Consider the following 16,947-nt stretch of genomic DNA (forward strand, 5'->3'; position numbering starts at 1 on the left):
GGGGGAGCTACACGATGAATGTATTAGTAACTGGGATTGCGCCTCTATAACTGGAAGATTGCTTAGGAATGATACACACTGGACAACTATATGTTTTAGGAAATGTTTTATTATTGCACTGTGCTGTGACTAAGACAACTTTTTCCTAATCGCCTGTCCGGACCTTGAAGATGTGTTCACGAGGGAGGGATGCTGTTGTTAAAAGCAAATGCTTTTTCAGCAGCAGGCCCGGATGTGTTTATCCCGCTGCTTTTTGTTGTTGCCTCAGCACTCAAGAGGATCTTTAATGCCGACCTTGATCCATGCACTGCTCACCTTGGAGTGTCCCGTGTGTGTCTGTATGTCGGTGTGCCGGTGACTGATCTGCGACGTGTCTCTCAGCCTCTCTGATGAGCTCTGGATTGACACCTTTGAATGTTTGGTGCAGCAGAGCAAATTCAACCTGATCTACCACAGTGGGTTTGTTATCACCTTATTCAATGGAGGGGTTCATGGACGTCAAATGGCGATGAATAGAAGATGAATTAATGCAAATACGTGAGCTGCCTTACGCAATTAGTCATCGCATTTTGATGGCGATTCTAAGTGGGGCTGATTCACGAACAGATCTCTTATGCGATCCTTTCACAGTATCTCTCAAAATTAGCCTATTTAGTTCAAATTGGTTATAAAGATTTCACTTGAGATTATTTTTTGAATTTTTATTAATTATGATGAGTCTTTAGTTCGGATCGAACTCGGGCTAGCACTACGCTCAGAGTTTGAAAAGCAACCACCTTAGTTAATTGAGCCACTGACGGCGTCTTTTCTAATAGCGAACTTGTTACTTTTGAGCTCCAAAAAATATTGTAAAGTATTAATAAATGAAATAGTTTAACACGGTGGCGCAGTGGGTAGAGCTGCTGCCTCGCAGTTGGGAGACCTGGGGACCCGGGTTCGCTTCCTGGGTCCTCCCTGTGTGGAGTTTGCATGTTCTCCCCGTGTCTGCGTGGGTTTCCCCTGGGCGCTCCGGTTTCCTCCCACAGTCCAAAGACATGGATTGGCGATTCTAAATTGGCCCTAGTGTGTGGGTGTGTTTGTGTGTGTCCTGTGGTGGGTTGGCACCCTGCCCGGGATTGGTTCCTGCCCTGTGTTGGCTGGGATTGGCTCCTGTGACCCTGTGTTTGGATTCAGTGGGTTGGACAATGGATGGATAGTTTAATACTTGATCGAATAATAACATCTGTGATTTAAGGATTTCACATTTTCTTTCTCAAATGTGCTTACCTATATCATGGCAAAGTACAGGGATAAACCTTTATTTTCTGTCTACTCCGTTTTAATTAAGTCAGACCAAAGAAGACATTTAAGGCTATTAAATGTGATCTCAAGAAATGATCAGGTTTAATTATAATACTAATAACAGGAGCGATTATAATGATACAATGCAAAAGTAAATACTAATTGAAAGAGCCGGGAATCCATGAGGTGAGGCGTCTTATTTTGTTTAACTCTTGCTATCGTATAGTGCATTCTGCCTGTCGGCGTTAGTTATATTTATATTTTTTAGACATCAGACACTAGAAGCTGCTGACGTTCCCTTCTCTTCGTTGTCAGTCTGTAGCTGCGAAAATATAAAAGCAATAAGAGTTTTAACAGACGTCATTGAAGTGGATCATAAGTTTCTGTAACGTTAATGAAAATGACCAGGAGGTGTCACTAGAGAGGCGAGTGTCAAATGCTTCGCACAATTGCTTCAAACGTGTTGATGCTTCGTGAGGCTTCACTCCGCCCATGACTAATTGAAGTAAGTCCAGCGGATTGAAAAACAAACTGGATGAAAATGCGCGATGTGGAATACAGCAGGTACAAATGGCTCGTGGTCGTGAAAATAAAAAGCTACCTCCTTTCTTTTTCTGTTCCCTCCTGATTGCTTAAATAGTCCTGTGATGGATGTAATTGATTAATAGCAAACAGGTGTTTTCCAGGATTGAGACTGCGGTCTCCTCCCATCATCCGTTCCCCTTTATGGGGACGACATTCACTGACACACAAACAGCAAACGGGACGATGGAAACAAGACGCACATGGTACTAAGACTGACAACACTATTACTACTATGTAGCCCCGCTACAACTTTAAATCAAAGATGTCTGGGCAATAACAAATTAGCAGATTTTACATTATTCATCATTATCTCTCAATAACTTTTGAATTAATAAAAATAATATAAAGTTAATACGTGACACAGAATGTGAACTGTTTAAATATTTGAATTTGTTTCTGAACTACCAGCTTGCATGTTATCGTGTTTTGTAATAAGGAACATTACATATATTTTAATCATACTGTCGGAAAGTATGTCCGTTCCTTTTCATATTTTTTAATGCAAATAAGTTTTTGAGGAAGGGGGCGGCACGGTGGCGCAGTGGGTAGCGCTGCTGCCTCGCAGTTGGGAGATCTGGGGACCTGGGTTCGCTTCCCGGGTCCTCCCTGCGTGGAGTTTGCATGTTCTCCCCGTGTCTGCGTGGGTTTCCTCCGGGCGCTCCGGTTTCCTCCCACAATCCAAAGACATGCAGGTTAGGTGGACTGGCGATTCTAAATTGGCCCTAGTGTGTGCTTGGTGTGTGGTTGTGTTTGTGTGTGTGTCCTGCGGTGGGTTGGCACCCTGCCCGGGATTGGTTCCTGCCTTGTGCCCTGTGTTGGCTGGGATTGGCTCCAGCAGACCCCCGTGACACTGTGTTCGGATTCAGCGGGTTGGAAAATGGATGGATGGAAGTTTTTGAGGATGCATTTTAACTTCCGTTAAATATAAATTCTCACCCGCAAGTGTTACCCACTGCAGTGGGTTGGCACCCTGCCTGGGATTGATTCCTGCCTTGTGCCCTGTGTCACAGGTGTCTGGTCACACTTATAGGTAATCTAACTTAGACACCATTAAAATATCCGACTACGCCACCCAGTTTTATTAAGAGACTGGGAACTCCTGAAATTTACCAATAATAGCACACAGGTTTCTTTAAATTGGGCGGTGAGTAAACACACAATGAAAGACACAACAGTAATTTTAGAAAAAAGCAACAGTAGGTTCTATTACACGAAACAATATAAGGTACATTAAAAAGATGAACGAACATAACAAAAACTAAACATATCAGGAATCAATTTCCCTTTTTTTAAAAGGAAAATACACAGTCCACCCTCTAAAAGTCCGTTAAAAACAAGAATTGGAGGATACAACCTTTAGTGGTGCAGAGTCCAGTTTGGGCACTGTGTTACCCCAACACTTAATTGTTCAACTGTCCATGGATGCACTCTGTTCCCCGGCAGAAGTTGGGTCAAATTGTTGACTCCCTGTCAGCGTCTCTTCGTTGTTCCTTTTTCTTCCACTCTGGGCTCCTTGTGTGGCTGGGACCTAGGCATGCCTCATTCCTCGTCTGTCAGCTTCGCTTGGTCCTCTCATGCGGCTTCCCACTTTCGCTGGACCCTCAACTGGCGTCTCCTTGTGGAGCTGTCTCTTCCTCCCTGGAAGTAAATGTTGCCGTCCTTGTGCCTCACGTCGTGCCAGCCAGGTACCCTTGTCTGCCTGCGAGCCCCTGTGCCCTGTCCGAGTGTCTTGGCAGCGTTTCCTGTGGACTCTCCCTCCTGCCTTCTGCTGGCCAGGAGTTTATATTTACTTCAGCCCCTGCTGTTGTCAGTCCTGGACAAACAGTTTAATCAATGGCACATCTAAATTGCCTGGGTTTAACAATTAATAAAAACACAAGTTAACAAAATGTATGGTTACCAAACATTAATAAGTACAGATATGCTGATTAGGCACCAATATTTCCAAGCCAGGTAAATACAGGCATCTACCAAGGCCAGACTTCAAAGCAGTGACTCCCTTGCAAGACAGCAAATACCATTAATAAGTACAGACATGCTGATTAGAAACCAATATTTCCAAGCCAGGTAAATACAGACATTCTTCTAAGGCCAAACTTCAAAGCAGTGACTCCCTTGCAGGACAGCAAATACCATTAATAAGTACAGACAGCCTTTTAACTTCTCACCCCCCAGTCCCAACAGTGGGTGCCTAATGGAATCACCCAGTGCACAAAAAAAATGTAAAAGTGTTCCCCCTCTGACACCTGTGTTGGCAGGGATTGGCTCCAGCAGACCCCCGTGACCCTGTGTTCGGATTCAGCGGGTTGGAAAATGGATGGATGGAAGTGTTATCCATAGGACAGTCACATCCAACAGATGGTTTTCCATAATCCTTCTTTTCGTCGTAATTATTGTCTCCTATATTTAACTATCAACAATAACTGACTTGTTAGTAGACGCTGGCACCTATTCTAGACTTATTTCCGATTTGTTGCTAGTACAAAACAAACAGCAGCCTGTGGGATGGGTTAAGCCTATTTGCATTGGTTCGTAAACCCAGCCCCTTTTTTCCTTTTTTGCTACAGAATGATTGTGGCGGTATTAAGTTAATATAACAGAGTTGGAAAAAAATCGTCAAAAATATAAAAATTCGTATGAGGAATTTTCAATAAACTAGCGCTGTATTAGTTGCTTGAATTGGAAAACTGGAGCATAATCCAACAGGATTTAGCATTCTGATGAAGCGACAGTGCATGAGGCCAGTCCTGACATGCATTCAGTTACATTTAATTCAATTTTATATAGCGCTCTTCCACTTAAAGTTCGGGGTTGGAGTACATAATTCAAAATATATGCTTAGAACCCACAGCAACAAAGCACCACACAATAAGAACAAAAAGCTGACAATACGTAGTTTACTATCTCAATTAATTTCATAACACACCCATTATTCATTAAAGGGAAAGATATGTGTACACTAATTTAAGACCAGCCAAAAACAGGCAAAAGAGAGATAAAACAGCAATCTAGTCAGATTATATCTGTTCTGACCATGTTGGTTAGATATCCTTCTTGAAAAGGTCCGTGAAGGATCGGAAAATGTTCATAATTAGACAAATCAAAACATGGTGTGCAATCAATAAGAGAAGAGTGACTTCTAGCTAAAGGCTGTGCTTCTTAAAATAGTTTTTATACCTGATAAATTTCACAAAGACCTCCATTTTGTGGTAATAGTGTTTGTTGTCTTGTACATTAGGTCTTTTTTTTTTGCTCTTGTTTGAGTGCTGTCACTTTCGTGTCTGTTTTGTAGCGTTTTTGACTAATGGAATATTCTGAATATCAAAATTACTGTTTTCCCTCATGCCCTGATTAGATTGTACTGAGTGACTGTACTGTACTGGGTCACTTGGGGGGTGGGGAGGGGGGTTTGATTGGGAGGGTGGGCATAGGCTGAGATTTACAACAAAGATATTCACTTAAAGATTTACCAATGTTGTTACTTTTCCTAGTGTGTACATAAACACAGGGAACTCCAGCTTCTGTATTACATCTTGCCTGAAGAAGGGACCTGAGTTGCCTCAAAAGTCTGTATATTGTAATCTTTTTAGTTAGCCAATAAAAGGTGTCATTTTGATTGACTTCTCACTACAACGAAGATAGCATAATACGGATAGAGTAAAGCTTTGTGATGTGTGAAACATTCAAGCATATGTTCCGTAAACTGTTTCGAGGTTTTGACGTATTTGACATTCACTTCTCTAGTGACATCTCCTGGCAATTTTTTTACATAAACTGAAAATAAAGTTCAACTACACTCTGTGAAAACTGGACACTGAAAGCAGGCAAAACTAAAAACATTGAAAATATCTGGCTTTTGCATGCACACAGCAAAATCCAAAGTATTAATTTCACACCTACAGTGTTCACTTTAACTTTTCTTCAGAGTTTATATAGGTTCACACCAAATCTAGTGTGAGACTTGCCCGGACACCAAAAGTCGAAGACCACATCTTTATACAAAAATGCACCTTTATTTGCAGTTCTCCAACAAACACAACACTGTCCCGCACAACACACTGTGCTCCTCGTCCAAATCACCTTTCTCACGGCCTTTCTCTCAATGTCCCTGGGCCGCCTTTCCTCTCTCCACGGGAGCTTCGTCCTGCTCCCAATCCCGACTCCAGCTCACTGCTTGGAGTGAGGTGGCCCCTTTTATTCTCACCCGGACGAGCTCCAGGTGCTCTGCCTGACGACACTTCCTGGTGTGGCGGAAGTGTCAGGAGAGCACCTAGAAGCACTCCAGGTGTCCCTGGAAGGATCATCGTCCATCTTCCCCAGTGTGGCGGAAGTAGATGGTTCCCGGGCTCTCTGAGGCTCGAGGTGCCCCCTGGCGGTAACCAGAGGCCCCAACGGGCTTGAGCCTCCTTGCTCCCCTTCCGTGACCCTCTTCCGATTCAGGGTGGTTACCCCCTTGTAGTCCGGAGGACGAATGTGCCACCTCTTGGTCCTTCCAGGAGTCCCAGCCGGGTCTGTCCCCCAGCCTCCTGTGACACTAGTTAAAGTTACACTTTGTGTAGTGTTATATTTTTCACACTTGTCAGGTGTAGAAATCAACACTGTAAGAATTAATTTTTTAACACAAGCAGTGTTTTGAACATACACTTGATGTAAACTAAATTCCCAAAACACTCTGCTGGTGTTAAAAAAAATAACTCTTTCAGTGTTGATTTCAGCACCTGTCAAGTGTGGAGTGTCAATATGTTAATAGTGAGTCTTAGTATATCTGGCATTGTATTATTTTAGATGCAATATTAAGTTACGGCAACACATTTTATTTAGAAGCTAATGTCACATTAATAACATTTTTATTGTATACACATTATACACCAGATTACAAAAAAGACATGAATCAAGATTTTTCAAAATGCTTGTTTCATTAAACAAAACTGTTTACAAAAATTTTCAAAACCAATAAAACAAAAAAAATCAGGTTTCCCAAGGAAGAGCATTTAAATAAGTAAAAAAGCCAAGTCTGAATGGCAATTTATAGGGGATACAAGGGTTAATTTACATATTTGTACATGTACATGTACAGCTGCTATTAATCGTTTTGTGTAAACACTGCTCTGTAACACTGAGCTCATCAATATACACAGTACTATATACTGTACATGGAAATTGTGTAAAGAATAAATAGTAAAGTGCTAGTGGTGATCATTTAAAAAGTATAATCTATAATAATAAAAGGCAAAGCCCTCACTGACTGACTGACTCACTCACTCACTCACTGACTGACTCACTCATCACTAATTCTCCAACTTCCCGTGTAGGTGGAAGGCTGAAATTTGGCAGGCTCATTCCTTACAGTTTACTTACAAAAGTTAGGCAGGTTTCATTTCGAAATTCAAAGCGTAATGGTCATAACTGGAACATATTTTTTGTCCATACACTGTAATGGAGGAGGCGGAGTCACGTATCGCGTCATCACGCCTCCTACGCAATCACGTGAACTAAAAACAAGGAAGAGATTTACAGCACGAGTCACACGCGGGAACGAAGGTAAATGACGTTAATTTTTGACTGTCTTTTAATACTGTGTAAGCATACATATTAACACATGTGCAATTAAACGTGTGCATTTACGGGGTGATTTCTCAGGCTTAAAAGCTCACCTTTTATCAAACGCGGGAACAAAGGTAACTGACGTTGTTCACTGTCTTTTAATACTGTGTAACCATACATATTAACACATGTCCAATTAAACGTGTGCATTTACGGGGTGATTTCTCAGGCTTAAAAGCTCGCCTTTTACTAAAAAGGTAAATGCAAAACTATTTTCAATCAGTTTATTGAAACGCTCCCGTTAAGGATTGCAATAACATATTCGCGAGATAAAAGAACGAAGTAGGGGGAAATGGAGGAAGAGCCGCAAACAGCGAAGAGCAAAAAATTAATTAAACAATTGAGAACGGAGCGAGTTAAGCATACAAGCATGTTCATAAGGGAAACAAAGCACGGTGTAAAACGTAAGTTTAAATTAAGTTTATAGAAACGCTCCCGCTGCGGATTGCAATAACATATTCACGAGATAAAACTTTAATGAGAAGACACGAGGTATAAACGAACCACACGCCGTGGCGCAACGTTAGGGGCAACAGTTTCAACCATTCTATGATCTGCTTCTCGCAACTGAAAGACGGCACATGGCGGATGTTAGCCGACTTGCTGACCGCAACGTTAGGGGCTTCAACTATGGCGCTGACGCCACATCTCAGTGCCAACACTTTGCAGACTCTACTTAAAAGACACGCCCTCCTCACTGGACAGTTAAAAACACCAATCAAACTAACGATGACATCAAGTATTACCCAATCAAAAGTAGGAAAGGAGGCATCTTCATAAAATGCGTGTGGGATGGTTTGCATGAGACGCTGCTTTAAAAAAAAAATGATAAAAAAAATACGGGATAAATCCCGTCCAGTATTGATTCAAAACGGGACGCGCAATTTCATTCTCAAACGCGGCACGATTCCGTATTTTAAAGGACGGGTGGCAACCCTACAGTGCCAGGTAACCACCCATACAATCAGATTGTGATTCAGACTAGGAATGCAATGAATGTAATTACCCCGATCTACATACAAGGCGAAAGTCTTGCAACATTCAAAGATGATGGTTTGGGATAAGTACACCATACAACATAAAAGAGCTTATGAAGCCTTGAACCGAAAAAAGCAAGATCTCAGAGATCGTAAAAAAAAAAAATAGGAGGTAATGTCATTTTACTCGCTGTAGATTTTAGTCAAACATTACCAGTTATTCCACGAGGGAGACCAGCAGATCAACTCAACGCGTGTTTAAAATCCATGCTTCTCCCACGCTCGGTTATATGTCGCGTGTTCTCGGGTAGGTGCACCAAAAAATGTATACATTTAAGCATGTAATGGGCAAACAAAAAATGAGGTATACCCGAAGGCACTGCAGTAGTACTTAATGTAACTTTACTTCTTAAATGTTAATGTTTTACTGTTTAATAATTTATACGCTTCTTATATGTTGCTCAAATTCTTTTATCAAAATACCACTGACAGCGCAATGCACGATAACATGGAGTGAATACACCATACGCATCCGCCCACGGCTGCCCTGCTGTGCGCAGATAGGAGTTGATTCTACAATAAAATAAAATAAACATAAAAAGAGTAAAACAATCATCACCCATAAAGCGGATAGTAGACGTGACGTACTATATGTGTACCACATTTCAAGTGTATAGGTGAAACGGTTTGCGAGCTACAGGTCATTTAAAATCCTGGACAGACACACAAATTGCCACGGTAGCAAATTACAGAAGAAGATTTTACTGTTTAATAATTTATATTTATATGAAATGTGCTTCTTATATATTACTTCATATTCTCATATGATAATGATGTTAATGTTTATATTGATTTCTGTGTTATTAAAACTGCATGTATGTGTGTATATGTATATATATATATATATATATATATATATACTAGCAAAATACCCGTGCTTCGCAGCGGAGAAGTAGTGTGTTAAAGAGGTTATGAAAAAAAAAGGAAACATTTTAAAAATAACGTAACATGATTGTCAATGAAAGCCCGTTTCAGTCAGTAAGTCTTATGTGTGTGTTTATGTATGTGTGTATATATATGTAGATGTGTATATGTACATATGTATATATATGTATATGTATATAAATGTTTATGTGTGTGTGTATATATATATATATAATATATATATATATATATATATATATATATATATATATATATATATATATATATATATATATATATATATATATATATATATATATATAAAAGACAGCAACAGTTATAACAATGACAACACAATTACATTGACAATCATGTTACGTTATTTTTAAAATGTTTCCTTTTTTTTTCATAACCTCTTTAACACACTACTTCTCCGCTGCGAAGCGTGGGTATTTTGCTAGTATTAAATAAAAGGCTCTAGACATTTTCCAGAGATTCTTCATAGGCAAGGTTAAAAACATAATGAACTTTGAAAAGTTCATCTATGTCGCTCAGGGAGGTGGTTCCTGAAGAAGTAAAAAAAACTGCTTGTCAACAACCACATCAAAATTTTTGATCCTCTTCTTGGTTCGTCCTACTGCAAGTAGGTTGGTGACGTTCTCTCCTGCTGAGACATTCTTCAATGCTGGTACAGGACTGTAACAGAATGACACATGATGCATTTGATAAATACACAGCAATTTCAAAACAGAACAGAATTATTTAATACATTAAACACTTCAAAAAATGAATAACATTTTATCAGGTTGAAAATATGAAAAGTGCTACAGCTAAAATTTAAAACAGTAAGTTTGGATGTTGTCAGCAATTACAAGTTACAAGTGTTTGCAATTCATGTCATGTTCAAAGGGAAGAAGAACTTATGCTAGAAAACAAAGATAAGTACACACCACTACGATATAGTTAAAATTTATATTAAATTTACATGTCACCAATAACACTTAAAAAATTAACATTATATATTGATCTTGGGTGAAAAGCAAGAGAACAACTCCCTTCAGTATCAATCAACCAAAAAAAAAAAATCATGTATGACTGTATTAATCATTGCAAAACATTAATCTCACATTAGTAAATTTACCTTATGAAAATGTACAAGCCTGTCAACAGCATCAGTTGGACTGATTTTAGCCTTGTTTCTCCATGCAGAAGGTGGTAGCAAATACAACAGTAGCAAGAAAGAGGAAATGTTACCATCCCAGTCTGATGGAAAATGAAAAGGAGTCAATGCTCAGAAATATGAATTAATGTGTAGAACAGAGAGCCTTGCCTGTTATTTAAAACTTAAAAATACCACTTACAATTTTCACACTGTTGTTTCTCTGCTGCACTGATATAACTTTGAAGTCCTGCTATCAAAGTGAGAGGTTTTGCTTCTTTGATGACTTTCTGCTTGAATGTCGTCTCCCACTGCTGAAGCAATTTTGCAGATATTTCAGTAGTCAACAACAAAATGAAGTCTTGATTCACCTAATGAAATTGCATACAGGAAAACAACACAAAGCCATCATGTCTGAATCACACTTAATTCCTTAAACCTAGAAATAAATAGAAGGGAATGTTTGTACTTGGGCGGCATGGTGGTGCAGTGGGTAGCGCTGCTGCCTCGCAGTTGGGATACCTGGGGACCTGGATTCGCTTCAAAGGTCCTCCCAGTGTGGAGTTTGCAATGTTCTCCCCGTGTCTGCGTGGGTTTTCTCCGGGCACTCTGGTTTCCTCCCACAGTCCAAAGACATGCAAATTAGGTGGATTGGCGATTCTAAATTGGCCCTAGTGTGTGCTGGGTGTGTTTGTGTGTGTCCTGCGGTGGGTTGGCACCCTGCCCGGGACTGGTTCCTGCCTTGTGCCCTGTGTTGGCTGGGATTGGCTCCAGCAGACCCCCGTGACCCTGTGTTCGGATTCAGCGGGTTAGATAATGGATGGATGGATGGATGTTTGTACTTACCAAACCTCCCACCTGCTCTGTCATTACTAGAGTTTGAACTTGCAGACAGGTTTGGCTGTGTTCTCTACAACCATTCTACATCACTGAAGTATGAAAGCATTTCAGTGCATGCACTTGGTGTTGCGGTAGCTGTGGGTGAAAATTCTTTTTTCAAACAGGGAAGATCAACATTGATTAATTTTCAAATATTTTATGAAGACATTTGAACATTTCTGAAAGAAATTATACACCATCAGAAACATCCAGGTCAGCAAATAGTCCTTGTGGAGAACATTTTACTGTGAAGCATATCTGTGGGTTGCTCTGAATCAACTCTTGAAAAATACCTTCCTCCACATTAGTATCTGTTTCATCAAAGACTTGAAGTGCATCATTTGCTGTAAGCCCAAATTTTTTCCACTGAAACAGGAGAAATCTGATAATAAATGTCAATAAAATGAATTTTTCAAATCAGAAGAAACATTAGCTAACGCTTAATTAAATTCAAGCTTACCTTTGTTTAGAAACTCCTCAAATTTTAATCCACCTAGCAATTTAATGTATTTCTTCACTTGAAGGTAATTCAACTTCACCAGCATGATGACCCCTAATAAAAAGAACTTCGATGTTAACGTAGAGAGAGCAGCTGTTTACCAATCTAGGTAGAACAGGCTAATATTGTCTAATGCAACTTAAATTGTCATTACATTTTTTTTAACTTAGTTATTGCTACATACAATATTTACGAACATAAATATATCTAAAATAGAGGGATATTTTTGTCAAAATTAAATAAATACATGTTTAGATAAATAAACCTATGAAAAATTAAGTATATGTTGTTATTGGGTGATACAAATGACATGATATAATTGATTATTTTTAACTAGGAATATATGTTATTTATTTCTTCATTAATTAAATAATGTATTCATTTATTTATTTTCTCTATAGTTATTTATTTAACCCCTTGTCAACTGAGGGCATTTTTCAGCAATTTCCATTATAACACTATAATAAACTCTTATTATCCAATAAATAAAGGAAGAACCGTGTACCTATTCCCCAAAATAACACTCAATCCAAACACTCTGTAACACTCCTAATTTTGATGTCCTCAAATCAGCACCGGAATCAACACTTGTTAACTGAGAAAAAATTAACACTGAAAAAACAACACTAAACAACATTGAAGATTTTACTCTGCATGGGTTATTATTTTGTGATTATTTTTTGTTTAACTGTCAACTTTACACTCCCACACCGTAGTAAACAGTCTGCTTATTTCTTATTTAATTTTCTATAATTCCCAGGTGCTTCTAGGCTATGATCTGAGTTATGATGTATCTATGATCAAAACGGTGATACCGTTATATATATATATATATATATATATATATATATATATATATATATATATATATATATATATATATATATATACTCATGCAGATGAAAAGATTATATGGAAAAGCCCACTACACACTTTTTAATTACTTTGCACATCCAAAGTTCAAAGACCTGCTTTTCTGCTCTCACCTCCAGCATTGCGAACAATGCTTAATAGGCTAATGTCTTTAGTGCCCTTCTACTTAATCACAATCATTTTGCCTTTATGACATGCACCAGAGTAATCCTTCAGGTTGACCAAATTCACTGGGTATATCACAATGGTTTGGTCATTTTTCCCAAAAAATGTGTAGTTATTTGCATTCATGAATTCTTCATTAAACTTACGAAAACACAATTCACTTGGTAGGATTTTCAGTCAATTTCTATTCTCAGTAAGTAAATCAAACAATCTTGGTGCTGCCTCTTTGAGAGCCTTTGCAATTTGCCCCCACCTTCTATTGTATCTGACTTGTACCAGGTCTCTCTAGTGTACTTAAGGATAGTGCTGTTTTATCATATAATTGGTTATATTTGTGCCCCTTCTGGAAGTATTGGCCTGTATTTTGAAGAATATGTTCAGCTTGTTCTTAACATTCTGTTCATGAGTAATTCAGCTGGAGATTAGCCATATTGTTATGGCGATGCTCTATAATTCAGGATAGCAAGACACAGATCCTCACTGCTGTTTTCTTCACTTCATTTTACAGTCTGAACCCCTTTTTCAGCAAGACTGCTGGTATAATGGGGTAGAGCAATGGTTCACAAACTAAGCCCTGTGGACTCACTGTAGCTGTGGGTTTTTGTTCTAATCAACTTCTGTTTTAATTAAGTGAGCTGTTATTTCCCAGTTTCTGTGTTTTGGGGTCAATTATTAAATTACTAACATCTATGTTTGGTAAATATCTGTTAAAGGGTATTAAGTAGTTATATGGGGATACTGTTTTTTTTTCCATTTTTAACTTTTTAGCAATATTTTCATCCTGGTTTTCATTCTGCATTTCTGGGCGTTCTGGTTGTTTAATCCATTTTTTACCAATTAAAGGGAGTATCTGATACAGACCTTGCCATCATCTTTTTAGAACATATTATTTAAACTTTCTTACTTTAAAGCAAGGGTGTATTAGGGCTTCACTTTACTAAAATTAATTATTTTCAATCTTTTCTTTCATTCAGTTAATTTGCTATTTTTCTATTTTAATAAAAATCTATACATTGCTTGCATACTGTATAGCAGGCTGAGGGAGGCATCCCAAAAGAGCACCAGACAGTGGGACACATATTGTTTTTTAGTAAGTGGCATTACCAAGGTGTATCAGCCTCCATGTATCTACATTAAGTTGTTCTCCGGGATCAGAGTATGTCAAGCTTTATGTGTATTGCTCTAGGTGATCAAGGTGACTTTGGTTCTAGGTTATATCTGGAGACACCTTTATGTTCATGTTAAAGCTGGTGGGTCCCTATATGGAGTACTGAGGGGTGGTTGTTTTGACTAAAAACAAATTAGTAAGAAAAACATGTGTAAGGAACAGGAGAAATAACGTGTCACTGCAACTTGGTCCCTGGGCATCATGGGATACATCATCATGGAAACAGGCATTGTGAATCCCACCAGCTGGTAGTAGCCATAGCCAAAACAAAATAATGTTCAAAAAGACATAGAATGAAATTCAGCTTTTAAACCAAGGATTATTTCACAAAACAAATGACAGGACTCAATTCTCTGTGTATCAAAACCCCAGTAATGTAACCAATATCATTTTTAAGCACATAATAAAATCATACAATAATAAGCGTCATAAGCTACGCAAGCCTCACTCATAATCAGTGCTTAAGTGGTTAGGGTCCTTTGTATGCATTTTTTTTTGTGTGGGTTACGTTTGTGGTGCAAAGAGTAGGCCAAATTATAACAAACTTGGTAAGTTCCACTAACCACATGAAAATACAGAAGGATAACACTGAAACCAATTAACAATGCCTCTGTTTTTTCACTTCTTCAATGTCTGTCATTTGTCATCATCTGCTATACCAAGAGGTTGTTTGAATTTCAGTGTCTTTACAAAAATACAATGTACAAACTAGTTTTTTTTAACATCACTCTAAAAAATTATTCTTGGGACCTTTAGCCATAAATAACTAATGGCTCCAAGGTTAAAATTCAAATATAATGATTTTGTTAAACTTTCTGAATTGCAAACATTATTTAATAAGTTGAGCTGACTCAATAATAATAGTAATCACATCAGCTTACATCAACTAATTTAAACTTAATTTCACACAATAACTGATAAAAAACAAAAAATGATTTTATAGTAACTTAATCAAGTTGGCTGGGTTATTTGATTTCTCTCCATGACACAAAATAAATTGAAAATGTTAACAATGAGATAAAACTATTTGGAACAACTTAAATATGTGAAATTGGGTTAACATTAAAACTTATATTCTTACTTATATTTTGTAAATGCATGATCCATAAAGGGGCTGCACAGTAGCATGGTGGTAAAGCTGCTGCTTTGCAAAAATGAAACCAGGGTTCATGTACTGGGTGCTGTCTGTGAATCTTGCATGTTCTCCCCATGTTCTTGTTTGGGGACTTGTTTGTCTTCCCACGGTCCAAAGACATGCAGGTTAGGTGAATTGATGTCTAATTTGGCCCTATTGTTTGTGTGTGTGTGTGTGTGTGTTCACCCTGCAAGTGGGCTGGTGTCCCATCTAGTGATTGTTCCTGCTTGTGATTCTTCCTTGCTGAGATAGGCTCTAGCTACCCCCTCTGGATTTAGAAAATACAGTACTACTGTAAAAACTTTGAAAGCAACAAAATGTCCCTTAATTCTTAGCATTTTAGCATAAAAACAGTAATTTACTGGTTAAAAAAATAATTCTTTACAGTAAAAAAAATCTGAAATTATACTACAAATCTTGATGTGCTGACTGTAAAGCTGTATATAATAAAATAGTATAACTGACAAGGTTTTTTAAAGAGATAAAATCATGACACTAAAACCATGAGCTGAGTTAATTTATCATAACATTTCCATTGCACATTTTCACGCAAATAATGAAACAGTACTGAATAATGAATAAATGACATACTAAAAATACCAAAGAATAAATCACACAAACAGATGCCGATAGCTGAAGCCTCAGTTTAGGTTTCAGAATCATAGGCAGCTGGATAATATTTTCATTTTGTTCTTGCACACTGACAATCAATGAGCATATTATTCAAATACATTTCATTACTAGTGTAGAATTAGTTGTGTTAAAGTAGTCTTACAATAATTTTATACAAAACATTAAAAGGTGGGCAGCACGGTGGTGCAGTGGTAGTGCTGCTGCCTTATAGTAAGGAGACCTGGGTTCGCTTCCTCTGGGTGCTCCGGTTTCCTCACATAGTCCAAAAACATGCAGGTTAGGTGCATTGGCGATCCTAAATTGTGCTTGGTGTGTGGGTATGTGTGTGTGCACCCTGCGGTGGGCTGGTGCCCTGCCCGGGGCTTGTTCCTGACTTGTGCCCTGTGCTGGCTAGGATTGGCTCCAGCAGACCCCCCGTGACCCTGTGTTAGGATATAGCGGGTTGGTCTGACTGGCTGACTGACTTCCTAGTCCATCAGTAGCACACTCTTGGACTCCATAAATGTGCAGCAATGTGTCTGGGGAAATCACCTGACACCGAGAAGAACTGTGGCCAGTTTAGCTTCAGCTGTAATATAAAGGCATGTGACACCTAGATAACTATCCATATTCTTGGAGGTCCACATATCAGATGTCAGACTGGCAAATTCAGCCTGCTTTACTTCAGGCATTGCTTTCTGCTTGACTGCACAGGCCTGAATCATGGATTTCAATGGCTTTCTGGTTGGGAGGATGTATGTTAACAAAAGCCTGGAAGCCTTTATCTTCAACAATAGTAAAGGGTTGCTAATCCTTCACGACCATGTCAACCAAAGCCTCATCCAGTTTCTCTTGTCTGCATAATAATAAAAAAGGGAACACACACACACCACACAAAACAAACTTATTGCAGTGTGTCTAAGCAAACTGTAAACACCCACAGCAGTCCCCTGACTGCAGAACCGCTAAAATATTTGTATGATAATACATCTGTCATACCTTGCTTAGACATTCCAGTGTCAGCAGATACAGCGGGATTTGTCGAAGCGTTGAAGATATATTATAGCAAAACACAAATTGCTTATT

At 38.6% G+C, this 16,947-nt stretch overlaps 1 long non-coding RNA gene across 1 annotated transcript; it reads right to left on the reverse strand.

Annotated features, from left to right (window-relative positions):
* Positions 1-10,017: 10,017 nt before the first annotated feature.
* On the reverse strand, positions 10,018-10,884 carry LOC127529094 (uncharacterized). The gene is made up of 3 exons (XR_007935752.1): positions 10,733-10,884; positions 10,513-10,634; positions 10,018-10,067 (listed from the first exon to the last, which is right to left on the reverse strand). It is a non-coding gene; the product is annotated as an uncharacterized LOC127529094 (long non-coding RNA).
* Between the last annotated feature and the right edge of the window lie 6,063 nt (positions 10,885-16,947).

Source organism: Erpetoichthys calabaricus, chromosome 9, assembly GCF_900747795.2.
Source record: "Erpetoichthys calabaricus chromosome 9, fErpCal1.3, whole genome shotgun sequence".
Taxonomy (NCBI): Eukaryota; Metazoa; Chordata; class Cladistia; order Polypteriformes; family Polypteridae; genus Erpetoichthys; species Erpetoichthys calabaricus.